Raw genomic sequence first — 20,993 nt, forward strand, 5'->3', positions numbered from 1 at the left:
GGGGGGGCACCCTCTGATGCGGCGGGTTGCGGCGAATCGGCGCGGAGCGGCGGCGATCGTAAGTTACACGCAGCTAGCAAAGTGCTTGCTGCGTGTAACAAAAAAAAATTATGCAAATCGGCCCAGCAGGGCCTGAGGAATCCTCCGCGGCAGGTTACCTCGAGCTGAGCTCGGGATAACCGGCAGGGAGGTTAAGGCCCCATTCACACTGGGGTGGTGCAGTGAGTTAAATTTACCGCACTCTACCGCAGCCTAATGAAAGTCTATGGGGTAGTTCATACTAACCACGTTGCAGTATGCAATGCCGGAAGTGCCCTATTTAAAGCAAGCACATACCTACGTTGCCGTGCAGCTCCTGCAGTGATCTGCATCGGACTGGAAGTCATGTAAGTCTATGGTGACGCAGGAGTTTGTTAAAATGTTGGTGGCGGCGTTGCGTGAAAGCGTGTTTTTACAATACGCTTCTGCGCACCTCCGTATTTCAAAAACAGGAAGTGAGCGCAAGCCAGAAGAGGATTACCATGTATTAACGTGGTAATCCCCGAAGGCCTGTTTTTGGCGGTGGCCGCCAATCTCTAGCCTGAAACCGGCCTCAGGGTGCCCATGCAGTGCTAATCATGTTACATAGTTACATAGTTACATAGTTATTTTGGTTGAAAAAAGACATACGTCCATCGAGTTCATCCAGTATAAAGTACAACACCAGCCTGCTCCCTCACATATCCCTGTTGATCCAGAGGAAGGCGAAAAAACCCTTACAAGGCATGGTCCAATTAGCCCCTAAAGGGAAAAATTCCTTCCCGACTCCAGATGGCAATCAGATAAAATCCCTGGATCAACATCATTAGGCATTACCTAGTAATTGTATCCATGGATGTCTTTCAACTCAAGGAAAGCATCTAAGCCCCCTTTAAATGCAGGTATAGAGTTTGCCATAACGACTTCCTGTGGCAATGCATTCCACATCTTAATCACTCTTACTGTAAAGAACCCTTTCCTAAATAAATGGCTAAAACGTTTTTCCTCCATGCGCAGATCATGTCCTCTAGTCCTTTGAGAAGGCCTAGGGACAAAAAGCTCATCCACCAAGGTATTATATTGCCCTCTGATGTATTTATACATGTTAAATAGATCCCCTCTAAGGCGTCTTTTCTCTAGACTAAATAAACCCAGTTTATCTAACCTTTCTCGATAAGTGAGACCTTCCATCCCACGCATCAATTTTGTTGCTCGTCTCTGCACCTGCTCTAAAACTGCAATATCTTTTTTGTAATGTGGTGCCCAGAACTGAATTCCATATTCCAGATGTGGCCTTACTAGAGAGTTAAACAGGGGCAATATTATGCTAGCATCTCGAGTTTTTATTTCCCTTTTAATGCATCCCAAAATTTTGTTAGCTTTAGCTGCAGCTGCTTGGCATTGAGTACGATTATTTAACTTGTTGTCAATGAGTACTCCTAAGTCCTTCTCCAAGTTTGATGTCCCCAACTGTATCCCATTTATTTTGTATGGTGCTAGACCATTAGTACGTCCAAAATGCATGACCTTACATTTGTCAACATTGAATTTCATCTGCCATGTATGTGCCCATATAGCCATCCTATCCAGATCCTGTTGCAATATGACACTATCTTCCTGAGAGTTAATGATTCTGCACAATTTTGTATCATCTGCAAAAATAGCAACATTGCTCACTACTGCATCTACTAGGTCATTAATAAATAAATTGAAGAGCACTGGACCCAGAACAGACCCCTGTGGGACCCCACTGCTTTACCGCACTCTACCGCAGCCTAATGAAAGTCTATGGGGTAGTTCATACTAACCACGTTGCAGTATGCAATGCCGGAAGTGCCCTATTTAAAGCAAGCACATACCTACGTTGCCGTGCAGCTCCTGCAGTGATCTGCATCGGACTGGAAGTCATGTAAGTCTATGGTGACGCAGGAGTTTGTTAAAATGTTGGTGGCGGCGTTGCGTGAAAGCGTGTTTTTACAATGTTACTGTCGCTGGCCGTTGATCTGTTTATTATCAGGGCTAACATCTGGATTCTCAGGTATGATAGGTAGGGTTTCACTACAGTTAACCCTCTATGGGGCACTAATGGCCCAGTCCGGTTATGCAAGCCACTGATCGCTCCCCAATCGAAAATCGACTCGGAAGTAGTCATTAATTTACCACATTTCCCCCCTTGATCTTGTTCAGGATTTGACAGAAATCGACTCAAGAACAGATCAGCACCGCTCAATGCTGTGTAACGATATTAAGCCATTGAGGCCCTGCTGCTGTGCTCTTCCTCAGCTTCAACAAAGGCAAAGAGGTGCCCAGGCCAGGGCAGAAAAAACTTTCTTAAAAGCAAGATAAAATATAATGAAGTGGAGGTGGCTTACCTCACAAACGAATCAATCATACTAAGTAAAAGTCCTTTTTTATTTGCACAGGCAAGGCGTTTTGTGGGTGCAAGCCCACTTCCTCAGGTCAATAACAGTGCCGCCACTGTATAGCCAAAAGGTTCAGAGCCCCTCTATTCACAGCCACCTCCACTTTTTATAGTATATGTACTGTACATTCCTTGTTTTATAGCAATACTGCACCATTGGGATCCTGGGGCCATATGCAATTCCCATTTTCTCCTAAGTTTTCTCCTAGGTGATAATTTTTCATCTTCTCTTTAAAATAACTTTTCAGCATTTTGCAAATGAAAAAGTATCAAAAGGTAGTAGATAAAGTACTGTCAAAATTATTTTGTGTATTTTCTTGCTTGCTGGTGGCTTAACCACTTGCCGACCACGCACTCATAATGCGCGTCAGCAAAGTGGTAGCTGCAGGACCAGCGACGCACATCTGCGTCGCCGGCTGCAGGCTAATTAATCAGGAAACAGCCGCTCGCGCGGGGGGCTCCGTGAATAGCCTGCCGGCTGCCGATCGCAGCTCGCAGGCTAAATGTAAACACAAGCGGAAATAATCCGCTTTGTTTACATTTTTACAACGCTGCTAACAGTAGCAGCGTTGTACTAGATCAGCGATCCCTGGCCAATCAGTGGCCGGGGATCGCTGTCACAGGCAGGAGCCCGTTAGAGGCTGCACAGGACAGATCCGTTCCTGTGCAGCCTCCGATCTCCGGGGCAGGGAGGGAGGAGAGGGAGAGGGGGAATCCTGCGGTGGAGGGGGCTTTGAGGTGCCCCCCCGCCAGCCACACGCAGGCAGGAGCGATCAGACCCCCCCCCCAGCGCATCATCCCCCTAGTGGGGAAAAAGGGGGGCGATCTGGTCGGTCTGCCTGGTATTTGATCTGTGCTGGTAGCTGTAGAGCCCACCCAGCACAGATCTTAGAAATCAGTGCTGGTCCTTAAGGGGGGGGGGTAAAGGCTGAGTCCTGAAGTGGTTAAAAGGCATTTTATAACAAGTTGTAAAAATATCAACTTGGAGAAAACTAAGGTGAAAAAGTGAATTGCATATGGGCCCTGGTCTCTTTATATCCTGGGAGATGATCTGGGATCTGGTAAACACAGGAACCATAATCACAATCAATTTTGAAATAAAGGGTACTCCAGAGTCACAAGTGGCTGGTAAGAGGCAAGTGAAATAAATTCTTCCAACCGGATCATTAGTGAAGCTCATAACAATCCATGTGATCAGTCTGATCAGCTGATTTGCAAAACTGATCAACTTCCTGCTTTAGTCCCACGTGATCATGACCAGCAAATCAGAGCCCCACAAATCTATCAGCTGGTCAAACTGATCACATGTTTCTCTAATGAGCGCTGCTACGCAGGGTCGTCACCACTCAGAGCCGGAACAAGGTCCTCCAGCACCCAAGGCTGAGACACCAAAGTGCGCCCCTCCATCCCTGCCACCCCAGCCGTCACACACTGATTGCTATTAGACTAAGAGGGCCACAGGGCCCACAACCTCCCCAACACCTTAATATCTAGTTATCTGGCTTGCAGTCACTGCTATGTATCCCCTTTTCTTATTTCTTTCTGCTTCATACACAATTAGGAATGACAGCTGAATGAATTGTGCGCCCCCTCCTACACTGCGCCCTGAGGCTGGAGCCTCTCCAGCCTATGCCTCGGCCCGGCCCTGTCACCACTGATCACAGTGCTGTCATTTTTATATCTTCAGATCAGAATCGTCCCTTAATGCTTATAAGATCATTACTACAGGAGGAAATTCATTCTGACTGCAACTCCAGAGCCTAAAATGGGTGCTTACAGCACATGGACGGCCATAGAGCACACTCTATAGTTGGCTATACATCAAGCGACTTTGGGCTTGATTCACTAACCGGCGCTAAGCCGGTTAATGTGCCTTATCACTTAGTGGGCGCAAACTACGGCACTAAGTAGTTTGCGCCCACACATCAGTCTTAGTACCACTCACTGCAGGCACAGTGCTGGTGCGCCTATATTAGTGCGCGGTGCGACGATAACGTCGCACCCTCTGCCCCTTGATAATGGCGCATCAGGTGCCCCTGAAACGGCGTGATGTTTAAGGGGCAGCGGGTGCGACGTCACTAATATAGGCGCAGTGAGCGGGGCTGCACGCAAAGTAGCTTTGCACGCACTAGGGGCAAAAAACGGCTTTTCACACGGCACTAGCACTTAGCGCCAGTTAGTTAATCAAGCCCTTTGCTGCCGATAGACCATACAATTTGATTATTATTGAATCTGTGCCGCCATGAGCATGTCTGATCGACGATGCGATTCAGGGAGAAATTGGTTGCATGTATCGATCGGAAATGCTGCAAGATGTCGGACTGACATGTTCGATGGCGGTAACGGCATGTGATATTGGGAAAAGCAACAAACGTGACAAACGCGACGTGGGTACGCATGTGACATCACACCTGCACCCATGTATACAGTGGCAATCACGCGAGGGTTCATGTATGTGGACGAAGGATAGAGCGGTGGACTTTGACAGGTAAAGTATGCACTCACGGGGCACCTGGGGGCACATTTTACACTAAAAGGGACAGTGGCAAGGCGACATCACTAGGCCGATTCCCGCAAGATTTCATACTGAAATCAATCGGGAATAAGCCTGCAGTGTATGGGCGGGCAACAAATCTCTCTCCGATCAGAGTGAGATCTCTCTCTTGGTCGATCTGCCCATCCTCATCTGATGTATGGGCACCTAATATATACAGGCTCCATGGCAACTGCTTAATTATATGACCATAAGAGACAATAAACTACAGTTCTTATAACTGCAAGCCTCAACACCGCCTTTCTTTCCTTGCCAGGCAACCACCTATGAATTGTCTTAAACAGTCCTGAGTGCCTGCAGTGTTATCCAATTGAGACTGCTATTAGCTCATTAAGATAAATGCTACAGCAATGTTTGTGCACTAGCGGCTGACACAGGTTCATGCTCTTGTCTTAAAATCAATTGTGTCACACAAGCATGACTCCAGCATGACGCTGAGCTAAATTCTAATTCAAAGAGCCAGTCTTTTCCTAGGAGCGGTGAAGAGAAAGCTGCTATTTATTGCTGCGCTACTTTTACTGCTGTAAAAAGCCAGGTATAGTGGCTGCGTTTGAAGAAAAATAGCAGAAATAAAATGACAGGTCTGACCAAGGACCATCAAAGACATCAATGTAGGGATTTACGGAGGATTTGCAATAATCGCTGTATGAAACTAATACTTTATTATGTCGATATGTATCCATTTCAGAGCGTCTTGTAGAGTTGTTGCTGTCTGCTATTGTGCTGCGTAATGTAGAAAATAAGAAACCCAAACGCCTCAGAACATTTATTAGATTTGATCTGTAGAGGAAAAGAGACGTTATTGAATAATTGTCAGGCTTCGTGGCGTTAGTACAATGCGAGATCAATAACCTTGGTGCAGAGATCACTATAGAATAATCCAAACATTCATGGAAGCAGCAGGTCAGAATTTTCCTGTTGATCCAATAAAAGATACGATGCTAATCTGCCAGACGGCTAAACTGCTCCCTCTCAAGTCTCAACATGGCTCACTCTGCTTGAATCCAATTGCACTAATGATACTTCATGCTAGATGCGGTGCAGCTCATAGAAATGAAACTTTGTCAAGTTGCAAACAAAGGATGACACCATGGAAATGAAAAAAAGTAGACGGCTACCAACAACACACTCCACTAACAAACAAAGCAGCTTCTCAGCTCCCGCCACAAGCCTGGTTCCACACATACAGTTTGGCTTGCAAAGAAGGTGTTCTGTACATGAGAAAAGCATCTCTTTCACTCTCTCTCTCTGTGAAGAGGCCCACTAATGACGCAAACTTCATTGTACAATCTTATCGCAAATCCATGTAGTGGTAGGGTAAACTTAGCGATTATACTTTCCATGGATACGTAAGGGATACCTTAACACTCATAAATTGTAAAAATGGGGGGAGCAGGGATGTGTAGGAAGCAGTGTTTATGCCCCCTGCCAGAGTGGTTGCCCCACTAGTTATGATCATGACTAGCAAATCAGAGACTTGCATATCTTTCATATGGTCAAACTGATCCCATGCTTCTTCATGAGTTCTCCTAGACATGACTATCACTAGAGTCAACTGAGCAAGGCTACAATCTATGTTAGGATGTTACTGCTGTCTGTCTCTCAACTGCAAAGAGTTTTATTTTCTTCCTGTAAAGGTATGACCAAGGTCTTCTAAGTGGCTTAAAGGGGAACTGAAGTAAGAGGTATACGGAGGCTGCCATATTTATTTCCTTTCAATCAATACCAGTTGCCTGGCAGCCCTGCTGGTCTATTTCTCTGCAGTAGTATCTGAATAACACCAGAAACAAGCAAGCAGCTAGTCTTGTCAGATCTGAATTTAAAGTCTGAAACACCTGATCTGTTGCATGCTTGTTCAGGGGCTATGGCTAATAGTATTAGAGGCAGAGGATCAGCAGGGCTGCCAGGCAACTGGTATTGCTTAAAAGGAAATAAACATGGCAGCTTCCATATACCTCTCTTTTCAGTTCCCCTTTAAGGAGTTACAAATGATAGAGTTGAAAGATGGCATAGCAATAAATACCTATTAAGTTTCTACCTACTTCCACAGTTCTGTTTTCTTGCACTAAAAGTGTTAAAAAAAAAATGTTTCCCACTGGGGACTCACTCAGTAACAAAAGCATATCTGAAAGTGTTTCTAATCTTTTTCCACTCTCCACAAAATAAAAATAAGGTGTTTGACTAGAGTTGGGAGTTAACATAAGTTGCAAAATTAAAATGAGGGATTCAACACATATTTAACAACTAGCAAAAGCAAGTACGATGTGAAAAGCGCAATCACCGCACCCCTTCAAGAAAAACAATAATAATCTACAATAAGTAGACTGAAATTGATCTCTGTTATTTGCACGGCCTGAACAAAAATAATTGTGCAAAGTTTTATAATCTGTAGGGCTCACCAGTTATAAGATGAAGTTTTACTGTCATGATCGCTGCTGCAGCAGGTATTGCTGGAAGTAGTAGTGCTGCAGCTCAGGCAGTTCTGATCTCTTTCCATGCAAGCTGCATAGCTTTGTCTGCCTTTCCCTGCTGTCAGCTTGTGATTAATTACCATTCACTTGTGTGGGAATCTGCAGGTCTGCTCCCATTGGATGACCTCAGTATAAAGAACTGCTTCCTGCAATGCTTGAGGGGCTACCATAGTCTCAGATGCTGTCTGTTACTCTGCTCGTGCCCCACCTCGTTCCTGGTCCGTGTGGACTGCGCTGACTCCTGCGAAGGGGTCAGCGAGTCCTCCTAGTTCTGCTCTTGTTCTAGAAGTTGTTACTCTGCTTGTCTTGTGTCATATATTGGTTCATCGCCAATATATACGCATACTTGCGCATTTTGTTATTTTCCTTGTATTCGTGTTACGTTGATACATCAGTGTCGCTGATATATACGTACACTAACTGTTTATTTCCTGTGTTCAGTTAGTCAGCCTTCCAGCACGTTTTGGTAGTTTGCGCGTATCGTGATCACCCGTGCTGAGCTAGTATCCTGCTCCTGGTCCTGTTTGTGGATTGCGTTCATCTCTGTGAGGAGATAACGAATCCTTCTGAATCCTGTCCTGTTACCGTTTGTGGATTGCGTTCATCTCTGCGAAGAGATAGCGAATCCTTCTGAGTCCTGTTCCCTGTATTGCTCCAGTGCTAGTCAGTGTTCCTGCTTATGTCATATATCGGTTCATTGCCAATATATACATATGTTAGTTAGACGTTACAAATAGTTTCATTGATAGCTGTAATTGTAATACGCTAGGAAAACATACTTATTGTATATTTGTCTGTGTTACGTTCATCTATCTTGATCATTCTATTTCCTGACTATCCTGTCCTGTCTTTGTGAGGCACGCCATCGCTGCAACGCATTGGCTGCCTCATTCCAGTCTGTCTTGTTGTGGACGCTTGCTGTCACTAAGTAGTGGCTAGTTAAGCAAGCGTTCATTCTGTCTACCTGTCCTGATCTCCTCAGTCCTGGTTTATGCGCTCAGCGCTACTTTGCGCTGAGACGTTATCACGAAAGTGTTATTTGTGGCTGTTCGGATCTGCACCGGCTCTGTGCGCCACAATCTCCTATTGGAGTCAGTCCTCTCCTCCACTAAACTGGGGATATCCTGATTCCTTGTGCTAGTGTGTGTACCTCCTTCACGTCAGCTTGTGTGTTGCGTGCTGACTGTGGAGAATACACCTCCAAGCTTAACATTTACAGCCTGGAACCCAACTACAGCCAATGCTTCTGTTTTAATTTGCTAGGAGGTAAGAGATCCCTTACCTCCTAGGAAAAAGTTTTATGTAAGCACCAGCTCGACTCTTTTGACATTACTGGAATTGTGTTGAAGAAGGTACAATGGGGAGAACTAGCAACTAGTGTTGGTGTTCGTTAAGGGGTGTGCCTAGACAGAAGCAGATCCTGCGATCGCGGCGGGGGGGGGGGGGGGGGCATTCAGGGTTATTTTGGGGCCCAAACTACTAACCTTCCCATCCTCCGATACAGGGGACTATACTGTAGATAAAAGTGTTTTTGTGGCTACACTTGTTATGGGTGTGGAGATCATGATGGACACACTTGTTTTATGACCCTTGTGAGATGGGCCCTAGAGCCGTGAAGGTCACCGAGGGGAGGCAAGTGAAGGGGAGTGAACATTGGGTCAGGGGGGGCAAAGTTTCGCTATGGGACCCCATGAATTGTAGCTACACCCCTACGTTTGCATTCGGGATCCTGCCTTCAGAAAACTGATGTTGAACACCTCACTTCAGCACCCAAGCTAGTGGACAGGGTCACAGGGTTGTGGTACACTTCATGCTTCATGTGACTCCGATGAGGAAGCATCAGAGTCACATTGCAGCTGGGTGGGTAAGTGACCTCCCCGTAATTGAAGCAGAGCTTTTTGGTGCTTGCTGAGTAGCGCTGAAGCTTGGCGCGGCTATAGCAGTAATGCTATAGTCCGCACCCCATGCATGGGATCTGGCGATTGCCGGGTCCCAAATTATGACAACTCGGAGGGGAATAATATTTAGCACCACTCCGAATTTGTACGGTAGCAGGGGTGCCGTCATTGGGCTCACCCTGCACCAAAAAGCCCTGTATGCCCCAAATCCCCTATATTTGGTGCTATTTTTTCTTCACTGTTACTATTTCATTTCCATCTGCTCAGATTTACTGTAATCTGCAACAAAGGATGACTTAAAACAGAATGGAGTTGGGCACAGATGTGTTTTGCATTTTGTTGTGCTATTTTCTTTATAGGATATGCAAACACATAAACATGTCTTAAAGTATTTGTGACTATTGCCAGTATGGAGCCCATAACCTAGGTGGGTGCTAACAAGATAATTATTCAGCTTGCAAACACAATGTAAGCATAACGCAGAATGCAGGTTGTGCATACAAAATATGGAACGGTGCCCCTGTGCACGGACATAGCCATGTATGCGTTTAAATGGCGCACAAGCCAATCAGAGGCATTCTGGTACCATCTGGCCAAGTGCCCTGTTACCTGCAGGACCTGCCAGCCAAGGCCCTCAGCTAACATATATTTTAGCACCAGCTAAATTGTTTTTGTGGCTGTGACTGCTGGTGTCGCCGCTGATGGAACTCGAGGGTCTACGAACAATCATTGCAGCCATAAAATTAACTAAAACCATACCATGAACATAAAATGTAAATATAAGATGTCACTAAAAAATATGGCACAGTAATGCAAGCAATTTATTCTCAGTTAACCTAGGTGCGATGCAATATAATAGTGCAGATGATTACAAAAGACAATGAAAATACGTGTTTAATTTTATATGTAACGGTCAGCCATGCAAATTAGGACTTGTATATTTATTTTATGGCATGACATCAGGGGCGTAGCAATAGGGGGTGCAAAGGTAGCGACCGCATCGGGGCCTTTGGGCCAGAGGGGCCCCGGAGGGCCCTCCCTCAACTACTGTATTAGCTCTCTATTGGTCCTGTGCTCATAATAATCACTTCTGTAGATACTTTGAATAGTGGTAATCATTAACAAGCTGTTCCCCATCCCCTTCTTGCATCTCTGACACTGTATTTGCCATTGACAGGTTTTGGTGCGCCGTATCAATTGTCATGTATAGAGTGCTTGGGGGGCCCCATTGTAAAACTTGCATCGGGGCCCACAGCTCCTTAGCTACGCCACTGCATGACATGAATGGCACTCTTGGGGGTGAGGGTCATAAAAATGCAACACAGCCTTATTCTCCCAAAAATAAGTTAGAATGGGGCACACATGTACTGTGCAAATATGAAATAGTTACTTAAAGGGGACCTAAAGTAACATGAGACATATTGGGCTTGATTCACTAAGTATTAGCGTCGAAGTAAAAAGCCACTTAGTGCCCGAAATGTAGCTTTGCGCGCACTAATTGCCGCACATAGCTACATCGCGCACAGCCCAGTGCAGTGCGCACGCAGCCAGTAATAGTGCGCCGTGCGACACTTCGGGGGCACCCGATGTGCCGTTTTTGTTTGCAGGGCAGCGGGTGCGACGTTAACGTCGCACCACGCACTATTACCGGCTGCGCGCGCACTGCACTGGGCTGTGCGTGATGTGTGGGCGCAAACCACTTAACGCCATGGTTTGCGCCCATTAGGTCTTAAAGCACACTAACCAGCTTAGTGCTGGTTAGTGAATTAACCACCCTGGCGTTCTGATAAGATCGCCAGGCAGGCTGCGGGAGGGTTTTTTTTAAATTAAAAAAAAACTATTTCATGCAGCCAACTGAAAGTTGGCTGCATGAAAGCCCACTAGAGGGCGCTCCGGAGGCGTTCTTCCGATCGCCTCCGGCGCACAGAATAAACAAGGAAGGCCGCAATGAGCGGCCTTCCTTGTTTTGCTTACACCGTCGCCATAGCGACGAGCGGAGTGACGTCATGGACGTCAGCCGACGTCCTGACGTCAGACGCCTCCGATCCAGCCCTTAGCGCTGGCCGGAACTTTTTGTTCCGGCTGTGCAGGGCTCAGGCGGCTGGGGGGACCCTCTTTCGCCGCTGCTCGCGGCGAATCGCCGCAGAGCGGCGGCGATCGGGCAGCACACGCGGCTGGCAAAGTGCCGGCTGCGTGTGCTGCTCTTTATTTGGCGCAAATCGGCCCAGCAGGGCCTGAGCGGCAGCCTCCGGCGGTGATGGACGAGCTGAGCTCGTCCATACCGCCCAGGTGGTTAAGGCCAATGAAGTAAACAAAGACACATATAGCACTAGCACTAGCAAGACATTTTCCATGTGTGGCAAAATGCGCACAAATGAGGCCACTTGTACACTTAGTGAGTCGTCGCATCCCGTCGCGGAAGCAATGATATCCCTATGGAGCTACAAAACTCTTAAAGGGGTACTATGACGAAAAATTGTAAAATATGTGCAAACATATAAAAATAAGAAGTAGGTTTTTTCCAGAGTAAAATGAGCCATAAATTACTTTTATCATATGTTGCTGTCACTTACAGTAGGTAGTAGAAATCTGACAGAAGCGACAGGTTTTGGAGTAGTCCACCTTTCCATAGGGCATTCTCAGGGATTTATTTATTTTCAAAAGCACTTAGTGAATGGCAGTTGCTCTGTCCAACTGCCAATAAACTGTGCAGAGAGCAGGGAAGTCAGCCAGCATAATTGTTTAAAGCCTTTTTAGGGAATATCTTTATAAAGAATAAAAGCCTTGCTGAAAATCCCCTATGAAAAGATGGACTAGTCCAAAACCTGTCACTTCTGTCACATTTCTACTACCTACTGTAAGTGACAACAACATAGGAGAAAAGTAATTTATGGCTCATTTTACTCGCACTCACACGTGTGCTGCCACTTTCCGCCTATGGGTGGTCAGGAAGTAACTAATGCAGTACGCCGTGGTGTGGTGGATGCCCGCATGGTGTTACTGGCCAATTTCAGTGTATATCCTGGAAGTGAGGCGTACTTTCAATGGAAAGTATGCCTCACTGTAATTTTGTTTTCTTTGCACCATGGCTATAACGCACAGTGCGATTTTTCTGCTGCTTTGCGCTGCGATCGTTAAGGGTCGCACCATACCAAGTGTAAAAGGGTCCTCAAACAAGTGTGCTTTTAGCCTAATAGGTCCCTTCCCTTCTGCTGAAATGTAATGGTGTGTTATTTTAAAAGGTGTTTGCAGAAATGTTTTGAACAGAATGAAAATAGACACATTTACCGCCCCGGCAGGAAAAAGTAGGAAAAAGAACACAAATTAATAACACCTACAATTACCTTCCATGTCGCTTCTGGAACAGCATCCACATAAGGACTAATGTGATCATTTGTAAACCGATTACTCCCAAGAGAGCGAGTAAATAAATCAAGAACAGAATTATTTGTTAATACTCTAAGACAATATAACTGTCTTAGGATAATCCTCTTAATCACCCGAGGAAGGTAACAAATTCTAAAGCTCTGAAAACTGCTAACACAAATTTCTTGTGTACACACAGACACCACTTACTTCCCAGGTGGAATTTGAGAGAAGCAAGCCAAGAGACTGCAGTACATTTATTTATTCATTTTTGCCTTACTTAGCAGGGTATGGTGCCCAAAATGACCATGCCTGATCATTTTAGGTGATGGTTTTGGAACAACTGCTGTACAGACATAGTAGTCGACCTGTTCTGTGCTTTTGCGTCTTGCTGTGGAAACTTCAAATGACATTTCGAAAACAACAACAGAGGCCAGCCAGTGTGATAGGCCAGGCACTAGAGTGAAGACTGCTGCATTAAAGTTCACCTGAGGTGACATGTGACATAAGATAAACATGTGTATGTACCGTGCCAGATATGCTAATAACCAGGCTGTGTTCCTTTTTTGCATAAAACTTTTTCCTGGCAGAGAATTACTACTGACTGTAGGGGATATATATATATATATAAAAAAAGTCATTAGTTCATGTATTTGAGCTCTGGGACATTTAATAGACTGCCATCGAGCAGCAACAATAAAACATTAAATCTACTTTGTAAATGTTTCAACGTAACATAAAACCATGGACTATCTAAAAAAGTAGGAAAGATATCTCCTTAGTTTACTTCCCCAATGGCTTCACTTTAAAGGGATGCTTAAACTATGAATAGAAAATCAGTTTTACTTACCTGGGGCTTCTACTAGCCCCCTGCAGCCGTCCCGTGCCCTTGCAGTCGCTCACGGAGCCTCTGGTCCCCCGCTGCCAGCTATTTTAGTTTTCATCGAGAGGCCCTTCAGGCCTGGCCACACATAGCCTTCTACGCGTTACCATCTGCAATAGTGTCTGCGTAGGTGCTTGGCCAGGCCTGTTGGGCCTCACAGGGAAAACAAAACTAGCTGGCGGTGGGAGACCGGAGGCTCCGTGGGTGACTGCAAGGGCACAGGACGGCTGCAGGGGGCTGGTAGAAGCCCCAGGTGAGTAAAACTGATTTTCTATTCATGGCTTAAGTATCCCTTTAAGTCTAGTTCCATCAGTCACTTCGATTTTATTCAACTGAGTATCAAATAGTAAATTTACAAGGAACGGAAACATGTCTGTGGATGACAACAAGATCTTCTGTAGGTCAGAAAAGCTATTTTTATCCCTTCCAATCGCTCTGTATGGATGATTGATCTTTACTTGACTGTCACCTTGTGTTGTTGAATCAGGATTGTATGTTGCCCCTTAAAGGAAATGGAAACCTGTCAGATAGCAAAGCCAACAATAGTTTCAAAGTACAAGCACATTTTGCACATGCAAATACTCATATTAATCCTCATTAGGCATGAGCGAGCACAATTTCATGAGAAACCTCAGATCAAGATATCAGGTTTGTGTCAGTGCTTGCACTGCTAAGGAGTAGGTGACTATAGATCTCTATTTTTGCAGGTTTGTTTGTAAATTTGCCTGGTATTCTTTTTAATACATCCAGTGATTTGTTCCCCTCCCCCCTTTCTATCTGAAGTTGTGCTTTGATGTAAGAAAAAGATGACCAGAAGACTTCAGCTTTCAGATAAATGAAGCAATAGAATGAATCTAGGATGAAGCATCCCTCTCCAGATGAATCACAGAAGAGGAGCCTATTGATTTTACTGCGCTATAATTCTAGGGCCAGAATTCCTAACCATGGTTATCTAAGAAATATGTCAAAGCCGATCTATAAGAATATTTCCATGACACATGCAATAACTGTTTGCTGTTTGCAATGCTAACACTAATATTATGGTGGCATAATCCTGTGGTGCTTCAATCCTGATCAATGCAATGCTTTGTTTGAGAAAACCATCCTGGAAAAAAACAGGAAAGAGCCATAAACATAATTTCTTGAAAACAAATGTTAGCATTTTAGGTAGTTTTAGATCTCCAACTCCAATTTTTGTTAACTCCCAAATGCAGGGCAAAAAACCCATTCTAACCCTCTATCCTCAAATAGTAGTAGGAAAAAAATTATAATATGTGCATGTGCAGTACCAGTGGGATTGGGGGATGTTTCATTTTAGGTATAGTAACAAGCTTATCTCAGCATGCAAGAAACAGAAAGCTTCTTATTTTGGATAAGATAAGGACACTATCACCAGAAGGTAATTGAATCCCCCCTCATTTTGAAAAATTTGCACAATGAGGCAAACCTGTTGTTTAGGTGATATGTGTTGTCAGAAGGACATTGAGCTGTGGCACGAGGGTAAATAAGAAAAATGAACACTGAGCTGGGTTGAAAAAGAAAAGAAAAACTGCAGAAAGCTCTCCGACTCCATCAGTTGCGAGATACTGCACATGAAAGGAAGTCCAGGAGCACCCACAGCCAATGATGATGAAAATGGTGTGCCAAGACTCAGTCCTCGTACCCAAGAGGACAAATACATGTAATTATAGCAGAGAGAGTCAGCACCACCAATGTAATGTATAGCCTTTTAATGTATCACAGCATCAGATACAAGCAGGCGCATGCAACAGACTACTGTTTTGGGATGTTATCTCTTCGTCAAGCAGCTTGACAAAAAGACAACATCCCAAAACATCAGTCTGATGCTACGCTTGCTTGTACCTGATGCTGTGGTACATTTAATGCTGGGGATACACGGTACGACCTGGCGGCTCGATTAGCCGCCGGATCGACTCCCGCCGCGTCCTCGCTGCCGTCCGGATCGATTCCCGCTCATCCCCGCTGGTGGTTCCTTATCTTCCGCTTGACTCCCCGCTATGGTCCCCGCGGGCGGGGATTGAGCGGGGTCATCGGACTTGTGGGAAATTATCAATCGAGCCATCAGCTCGTATTGTAGTTACTGGGTTTGTCACAGTTATATACTAGAAAAATTTGATGTAGACTCCCAACAGGTTCTCCTATCATGTCTGCCTGTTGTGCTCACCCATCATAATCTTGGACAATTGAAGCTAGGCATATAATAAAAACCATGCAGAGAGGTTGCTTGCAGTGCAAACATTTCAAAGTGAATTTGCTACTTTTGAATTTTCTTGGAAATGATGACCTTGGCCATGACCCTTCTATCGCTAAGCCTCTCTAGTGATCCTTAGGTTGACGGGTGGCTTCTCTGACCAAGAGAACAACCAAGAGAACAACTCTGAACCTCAACCTCAATACATTTATTTTCACTGTATATCAGCACCATGAATCTTTTTTTCACAGAAGAGGGTCTCATCATGCAGTATGGTCATTAGCTTTCTTCCAGACTTGTGACAGGATTGCTTTAAAGTAAACCCAAGGCGACTCTAAGATGAACAAAACTAGATAATTACCTAAGAAGGAGGAAACCTCTGGATCTTCCATAGGCTTCCCAGGACCCTCCCGCCCTTCCTGGGACCCTCCTGGAGATCACGAGCATGTTCCTCTTCATACAGGAGCATGGCTGTGCTGCACCAGTGGAATTATGGCCATGTCTGTGCAGTAGCACAGAGCCACTCGTGCCCAGTCAGCTCTGGCTTACTGCGCAGGTGGGGCTGTACTTGCGCAGACATAGTATGGCCATGCTTGTAAATGAAGAAACGTAGTTACAATCAGAAATCCGACAAGCTATTTTTGGATTTCTATTTTAAATAGTTTTATTGAATTTTCAAAAGTAAAAGAGGTAACAGCAATCACCCGAAGGCAACAATGTATGAAAGATGGAGAGAGTATCCCTGGTCACATCTTGAAACTGTACATTGTGAACTTGAATTACACAAACAGACAATGCCAACACTAAACGCACTGCATTACCCACAATGAACTACTCCCATGAAACCAAAAGACCTCCAGACCTAGAATGGCTGGCAGGCCTCCAGCAAAGACCTCCAAACCCTCCCATCCCCCATACTGAGCAAGAAGAAGACAGAAGGAAAGAAAGGGCAAGAAAGAGAAGAAAAGAAACAGAAAAGAAAGAGAAAAGACAGACCCAAAAGAGGGAGACCCACTGTTCCAGACTCAGCACAGCCAACTCAGGTTATTATTCACTCGCAGTGGCAGCCAGATAATCTTTCCAGGGTTTCCAGATTTTATCGACCTTGGCACTTCTATCAAGAAGAACACCAGACAATTGTTCTTGAATCATAAAATTTTTAATCCGATTCTTAACTTCCTCAAAGGGCACCAATTGTTTCTTCCAAGCTTTGGCAGTGGAAAACAAAATGGGCAAGGGATCTTTGAGCCTTAGTGAGGATTTCAATTTTAAAGTGAAGTAGAGCAGACCATGGGTCCCTCTGCATCTGTTTATGAAATAGGGATTGCAAAAGCCTATAAACTTTACCCCAAAAACAGGACAACATTGAGCAGGACCAAATCATATATAGCAGATCCCCTTTTGCAGAACAGCCCCGAAACAAAAAAGACCAGACCCACCCAAGTGAACCAATCTGGCTGGCACCCAAAACCAGCGCATCATAAGTTTCAAAGAGGATTCAATCACTCCCAGAAAAATAGAAATATGATGGACAGTATCCCAAGCAGTCATCCATTCTTCAAAGGGCCTAGATCCTCGTAAATCCGATTCCCACCACTTAACTCTCTTTAGATTTCCTTTAGTAGGGGATAGGTAGATGTGGGAAGCCTTTGCAGGATCCAGAGGCTTCACTCTTCTTAGGTAAGTATCTAGTTTTTTTCTTTATTTACACCTCGAGTGGTCAGCACTTTCTGCATTCAATTCCATGCAAAATATGCATTCACTGATGTTAATAGTAATCACTGAGTTCTGGTATTGGGGGATACCAGAGTTGGAGGACTCAGGTGTGAAAGATTTAATTGCATTCCCAGTAACTCATCTAGTAGAATTTTTTTGTTTTGTAGCCCTATCAGAATGGTCTCCTCTGAGATAAGAGGTTCCAGAATCATTAATTGCCTAAGCATTGCTCCTTCCTGATTCTTCAAAAGGTTTTACTTAAAACACAAGTGTCAAACACAAGACCTGTTGGCCAAATCAAGTCATGTGGGGGGCACAGGGGAGGAACGGCGCTGTGGCGAGGGACCCAGATGACTTCTAGGGGCTGGAATAAGTCCCAGGTAAGTAAAGATAGATTAAGGGTTACGCCTCAGGAGTCCTTTAAGTGAGAGTGTCCATCCTTACTTTTTAGTTTTTTCTCTAAAAAAATGCCCCTTCTCCCTCTCCAATTGTGATTTGTTGTATAGGTCTACTGTTTGCACACATTGGTGGCACGCATTTAAAAGCATGGCATCTTTGCCCTTGTCGACCCATACTGCTGAAAGCTGCGAGCAAGCATTCTTTTTAATCGAGACAGCAGTTAGCAGTATGGAGCTGCCTCCCCCTCCTCTCCAACCCCATCCATTGGCCTGGGGATCCCACAATACACATGTAACTACCGGTTTGCTGTGACCAGATTTGTGGAATACAGTAAACAACACAGGTTGCTCCTTTCCATTGCCACCTTTCTTTTACCGCAGATGGCAGCACAACACCTTTCAATACAAAGGAGCACCCCAGTGCAGAGGCCACATTCAGGTACTGCAACTGAAGTTTTTAGGGTGCCCATCGGAGACCCCTCCCCCTGTTAAATTTTAATAAACAATGTGACCCACAATATGTGACTTTGTTTGATACTCCTGACTTAAAACGTTGCATGTCTAGTTGGTGTTTTGGAATCTAAAGGTATCCAACATGAGTTGACAACTGCCCAGTTTAGTGGGTCTTAGCGAGGCTGGGAAAGGAATCAGACAAGTTGGTAAAAGTTAGTAAAAAAGTACTCAAACTCTGGATTTCGCTGGCTGCATGTGCGACTGCCCTTGAATAACTGTGGCTGGGTTAAAAGAGAAGTTCATGAAGCAGTAAGAAAAAGCATTTGCTCATTAATATAAGTTATTGTAATTAATTTCTAAATAAATGTTCCCGTACTTACATCTTAGCCTGTGTGGAGACAGCCAAAGCCTGATTTAATGAAAATTTAGCGGTGTTCCTACACCTACTGCTGTACCAGCAAAAATAATCATTTTGTTTCTGGCACAACTAACCATTCTACTGTCTTTTAAAATGACTTTGTTATTTCCGGAATTGTCATTTAAGTGAGATGCCTCTTGTTAGCTTTCTGACCTATTCAAGGGACATAAGTCAGGCAGACAGACACTGAGGCGGAACATTAAAACTTTACGCATCCAATTAGAAATCTGCAAGCAAGACAGTACTTTTTCACCTACTTCTTTGGTACTTTTTAATTTGCAAAGTGCCAAAGTTATTTTAAACAGAAGATGAAACATTATCTCCAAGGAGAAAAAGTAGGAGAAAAGTGAATTGGATTGTGCCTATTGCAAACAATCCTTAAGATTACCAGCCCTTCAGCGCATTTATTAGATGCCATACAAAACTGCCAAAACAAAACTTTAAGATCCCAAAACACAACACCATCTTAGAAGGAATTGGTTGCGCATCACTGAGTTGTTGAATACTCCTCACATGTATCAGGAAGACCTAGCTGTAGGCCTATTTTTCCATCACTCAAAGCTTCCATAATCCTCATCTCTCACAGCAGACAGCTGACCTTTAGTCAAGAATACCTTGGGTTACGTACAAAGGAAAAGTTTGAATCCCAGAGTCTGTTGAGGCTGAAGCTCCCCGTCCCACTTGGTTCGCACCTACACCTATGCAGCGCAATCTAATCTTTGTAGAGATTTTCTAAGAAATACAAAGGTGTCTCGACGGACTGGTGTTTGTACTGTGGAATAACACTTCCCCCGCCTTCTTGTGGGGATCCTGGAAGAAATCAATACATCCCTAAACCTCTCAGCCCTTCTTCCACATCCTAATTAGTAGTGGAGTCCCTGAGAAGGTAGGAGTGCGGCTTTTGCTTGTCTTTTTACAATTCAGCAATCTGATTAAACTGATAGCGAAGTGCCTTATTGCTATGACAGTCACGTGCCACCTCAGCACCTATGATGTGTCTGAAGGCAGAGATCTTGTATAAACGCTCCTGCACATTCAGATCAATAAAGTTACGCATTTTAAATGTATGTATGAGGATTCAGTAATCAGGCCGGCCGCAGTTCAATAAAACTGAGCACTTCCTGCACAATGTAATACCATTTCTCATATCCTGGGCCCTTCCCACTTGCGGAGTGTGTGCTGAAAGCATTGACAGCAAAGGCGCACACATCACCTTCATTTATGTTATGAAAAATGGAGACTCTACAGTTATATTTGTTTGTCAAATGTCAGGGTGATTACTGCAAATGGGGACGGTGATGATTATTATTATGTTTTCAATCTCCGAGGTCAAGACTGATGTCTCTAACATTTACATTCTATTAGGGCATCGAGGCAACTGCTTAGCATTGACACACCTGACAATACTAGCTAACCACAGAAAGTAGATATAGTAGATATAATAATAATCCATAATAATCCTTTCCCAAAAAATGTACAATGAAGTATGCAGCGTACCTGCTGCCTTCCCCTAGCTGAAGCAGCAATGTACAGTAAGTAGAGATGGCCTGAACGGTTCGCCGGCGAACGGTTCCTGGCGAACTTCGATGGTTCGCGTTCGCGGCGCATCTGCTAACTTTTCCGGAAGTTCAATTCGCCCCCATAGTGCATCATGAGGGTCAACTTTGACCCTCTACACCACAGTCAGCAGGCACATTGTAGCCAATCAGGCTACACTCCCTCCTGGAGCCCCCCCCCCTCCCCCCTTATAAAAGGCAGGCAGCGTCAAGCATTGGACTCACTTGTGTGCCTGCAGTAATTAGAGAAGGGAGAGCTGCTGTGCAGAGACCTATAGGGAAAGCTTAGTTAGGCTCTTGTAGGCTTCTTAGCTTGCTCCTTGCTGATTCTTATTGCTAAAAAAGCACCCCTCAACAGCTCTTTTGAGAGCTAATCTTGTTCTTGTGATTTTATTTTTCTTTTTGTGGCCCATTATATACAGCCCTGTCAGTCAGTCGCAGCTGGCCTTTGGCCCCTTGGTGGTATAATTAATACTGTGACAGGTGCACATTATAATACCCATCACTGCATATACCTACCTGTTGTTCACAGTGCACCCACCTACCTACGTGAGCCCACGCAGTAACACTGTGCCTGTCCGTGTAATGTACGTAAAGTCTCGGTATGCGTCAAAGAACGGGCCACCCA

At 44.7% G+C, this 20,993-nt stretch overlaps 1 protein-coding gene across 3 annotated transcripts in view; it reads right to left on the reverse strand.

Annotated features, from left to right (window-relative positions):
* Positions 1 to 20,993, reverse strand: part of RTN4RL1 (reticulon 4 receptor like 1) — a 269,312-nt gene that overhangs the window by 14,404 nt on the left and 233,915 nt on the right. The window contains exon 1 of one of the 3 annotated variants that reach the window (XM_068270080.1): positions 11,937 to 12,001. The exons of the other annotated variants lie outside the window; for them this stretch is intronic. The gene's annotated coding sequence lies outside the window, so the exon portion shown is untranslated. Of the gene's footprint in view, positions 1 to 11,936; positions 12,002 to 20,993 lie in introns of those variants that run through there. 3 annotated transcript variants of the gene reach the window in all.

The sequence above is a fragment of the Hyperolius riggenbachi genome, chromosome 2 (genome assembly GCF_040937935.1).
Source record: "Hyperolius riggenbachi isolate aHypRig1 chromosome 2, aHypRig1.pri, whole genome shotgun sequence".
Taxonomy (NCBI): Eukaryota; Metazoa; Chordata; class Amphibia; order Anura; family Hyperoliidae; genus Hyperolius; species Hyperolius riggenbachi.